The sequence below is a fragment of the Mytilus trossulus genome, chromosome 14, assembly GCF_036588685.1.
Source record: "Mytilus trossulus isolate FHL-02 chromosome 14, PNRI_Mtr1.1.1.hap1, whole genome shotgun sequence".
NCBI classification, from domain to species: domain Eukaryota; kingdom Metazoa; phylum Mollusca; class Bivalvia; order Mytilida; family Mytilidae; genus Mytilus; species Mytilus trossulus.
Genome location: NC_086386.1, coordinates 32,653,192 through 32,656,791, shown reverse-complemented (window position 1 = coordinate 32,656,791; position 3,600 = coordinate 32,653,192). Strand labels below are relative to the sequence as shown.

The 3,600-nt window shown below is 33.6% G+C and overlaps 1 protein-coding gene across 1 annotated transcript in view; it reads left to right on the top strand.

Annotated features, from left to right (window-relative positions):
• The first annotated feature begins 128 nt into the window (after positions 1-128).
• Positions 129-3,600, top strand: part of LOC134697153 (protein Fe65 homolog) — a 92,553-nt gene continuing 89,081 nt past the window's right edge. The window contains exon 1 of the mRNA XM_063559218.1: positions 129-186. The gene's annotated coding sequence lies outside the window, so the exon portion shown is untranslated. The remainder of the gene's footprint in view (positions 187-3,600) is intronic.

Genomic DNA, 3,600 nt, shown 5'->3' with positions numbered 1-3,600 from the left:
TAAAATAGGATCAAGTAATTAGATACTACAATCTAAATGATGATTAAAGATAACTCAATAACAAATATGTTATATTTCTAAAGTAATATACTATCATCAACATTTACATCTTCAAAATAAAGATAATCTTTAAATCATTGACAACCGGAAATAAACATTATAAATTCAGACACCTGAATTTTGACGGTGAGTTGAATATCTTATTTTAAAATACCTCAAACAGATATTTTGACCCTTTTGCAGGTATTTTTTTGATATTTATCGTTAATTAAGTTGTTCCTGCCGTACACACTATTTTCGTCATATATTATGTGTAAGCACATCATATGATTCACTCTCTGAATTTGCATCAGAAATTTATGTTTCAGAGTCTGACCTGACATATAGCCGGTTTTCAAGTTTCTTGTTAACTTCTATTTATAACACACAACACGAATTATCAGAAATAAAACAAAAACAATCTGTGGGAACAATCAGAGATAGTTTTCATTTCATAATCAGAGATGCGGTGTCTGTTGTATCTATAATAAATAGATGAGTGTTGCTGAGGCTGAGAGTTACACAGTTTTGTGTACAGCTCTTATTATCAGGTCCGTTCGCGCCCAATACACTTTCGCACGTTCACACCCAAGGTCTGTTCGCACTCTACACGTTCGCCCCCAATTTAAGTTCAAATTCCATGATTGTTGTTTTAAATTGCTTAGGTTTAAATACTGAATGTATTTATTTAGCTTGGTATGAGTAAAACATTGAAGATTTTAAATAAAAAAAACAAGATAATTGTTATTAACAGCTTGGTCCCTTTGATCTGAAACAATAAAATATAACCAAAACATGATAAAGTTTATTCAACACACAAGAAAAAAAATTGTTGTCAGAATCTCACTTTATTTTGAAACAAGTCATTGATTGAAACAAAGTTATAGCGATACACTAACCAAAACAAGATTAAGAGTTATTTAACACAAAATAAAGCGTTGACAGAATCCCACTTTATTTAGAAAGGATTGTTATTTTTTTTTTAACTATACACTATCCAAACCTTAAATAAGATTTATTCAACTAAAAAAATAATGCTGTCTCACTTTATAATGAGACAATGACAACAAATATACTTATAGGAATACACTTGCCAAAACTTGATTACAAAGTTATTAAACACAAAACCAATAAAGATTTGGCGCAAATATGTATTGTGTAGGGTGTGTAAGTGAAAGGGGGCGAACAATAGTGGGTGCTGACGTGAATGGGCGCGAAAGGACCTGGATTCTTCCAGGCTCCTACAATCAGGTTGGGTAAATTATTGGGGATTGCAGATTTTTTGTAAGCGTGACATGTGAAATTCAAGTTATTGTGCCGTTAAAATGGGAAATGAAGTCTAACGGAACATGTCAAATTCCCCAAAAAGGAGAATTGCTTACATGTACATACATAATGTAAGCGGGATACGGGAAGCTGACAAAACAGTAAGTGAGATCCAGAATCAGACGCCCCTCCCCAATGAGACCCCCAATCAGGGAACATGTCTGTCAGTTTGGCCATCTGTATTAACTTTAACAAATTGTCTGAGGGAAACCCCGATAATTTGGAACTCTATTGTCTTGATTGATTGTGTTTAATTGTAAGTAACAGAAATACTCCACAGAGATCACAAAGGACTGTATGTGTAAAGGTGTTGCATGGTAATCAAATAACAATAATGTATATAAAATAACTCAGGCATGATCATGATGATTTTGAATTTTCATTTCAAATTACTTGTTCTGTTGAGTGCAAAATTCTGTCACTGGAAAGTGTAATTTAAAAGAAACCTTCTTCACGGGCAAACAAACATTATGCCAGGGGGAAATTCACCAATATTTTATTGTACATTTACTATCAAATTACCTTGGCTGTTGGTATAATAGTTTAATCCATCCTAGGGCACACAACGTGAGAGAGTAACGACCCCTCCGGGAGGGCCTCCCTTTGATCTGCCACTGATGTTCTGACACTACAATTGTAACAAGTTCTTGGTCAAAAGTCATCAATCCTCTGTGATACGAAGTAAGGAATATTGTTTATGTTTTAATGCACTTTGTTTTATCAAGTCTGTATGTGCTAAAAAGCTCAATCTTTTTAGAACACATATATGTGTCAGTTTGTGTATCAGTATGTGTACATACATAATTGAGCACATGCAATTAAGTACAATGTACACTTCAACATGTTCAACATTAGCCTTTAATTTGTAAACACAATAGAACAAACATAATAAAAATAAAATTGAGAATGGAAATGGGGAATGTGTCAAAGAGACAACAACCCGACCAAATAAAAAAAAACCAAACAGCAGAAGGTCACCAACAGGTCTTCAATGTAGCGAGAAATTCCCGCACCCGGAGGCGTCCTTCAGCTGGCCCCTAAACAAATATATACTAGTTCAGTGATAATGAACGCCATACTAATTTCCAAATTGTACACAAGAAACTAAAATTAAAATAATACAAGACTAACAAAGACCAGAGGCTCCTGACTTGGGACAGGCGCAAAAATGCGGCGGGGTTAAACATGTTTGTGAGATCTCAACCCTCCCCTATACCTCTAACCAATGTAGAAAAGTAAACGCATAACAATACGCACATTAAAATTCAGTTCAAGAGAAGTCTGCGTCTGATGTCAGAAGATGTAACCAAAGAAAATAAACAAAATGACAATAATACATAAATAACAACAGCCTACTAGCAGTTAACTGACATGCCAGCTCCAGACTTCAATTAAACTTACTGAAAGATTATGATTTCATCATATAAACATCAGGCACAATCCTTCCCGTTGGATTATCCACAGATATTTCATTTAGCATCCCATAAACCATGTAAACAGGGAAAATTAGAATACTATGTAGTTTCAAAAAATTATAGAATCACATCCAAAACCTGATAACATTATAATCTACAAGAAACCCACCTCAGATAGCATCACATCATCATGATGCATAAAGGCCCTGGGGAGAACATGCTGAATGGTGCAGTGATCACCTAAAAGTTATTTTCTTAATAAATCGATCTGATCTTGTTATAACTATAAGCATGATAAGTCCATCAAGCTACAAAAATAAAGTCCATTGAAACACAAGATACTGCCTGGCAGAATCTTGAACATTATCATGTTTGTAACAAATTAATCACAACACATTTAGATACTGTTCAATATAAAATGATAAAATCTTGAATACAAATATTTTTGTATGAAATAAAATAAATATAAACCATGTCAACTTCTACCTTATTTCTTCTTCTCATTCATGTCACTGGAGGACTTATCAGTTAGTTTTCAACAAACTTGTTTTCTGACCTTATTGAGAAGCACCTTCTGAAGAACACAGTTTTGCCTTTACCATATTTACCTTTATTCTTTTGAAATTGATGATATGTTACTTGATGACAGCCCCCTTTATTTACAGGATTGAATTTATCTTTTCATCTTCCCAGACTTAAGATATTAATTATCAGCAGAATTTATGTTTTTAACTTTTACAATTCTCAACGAAGATCCCAAAAACTTCACAGAAAGATAGTTACTCTTACGGAAGTTGTGCATCTTCTGAGACATGAAATT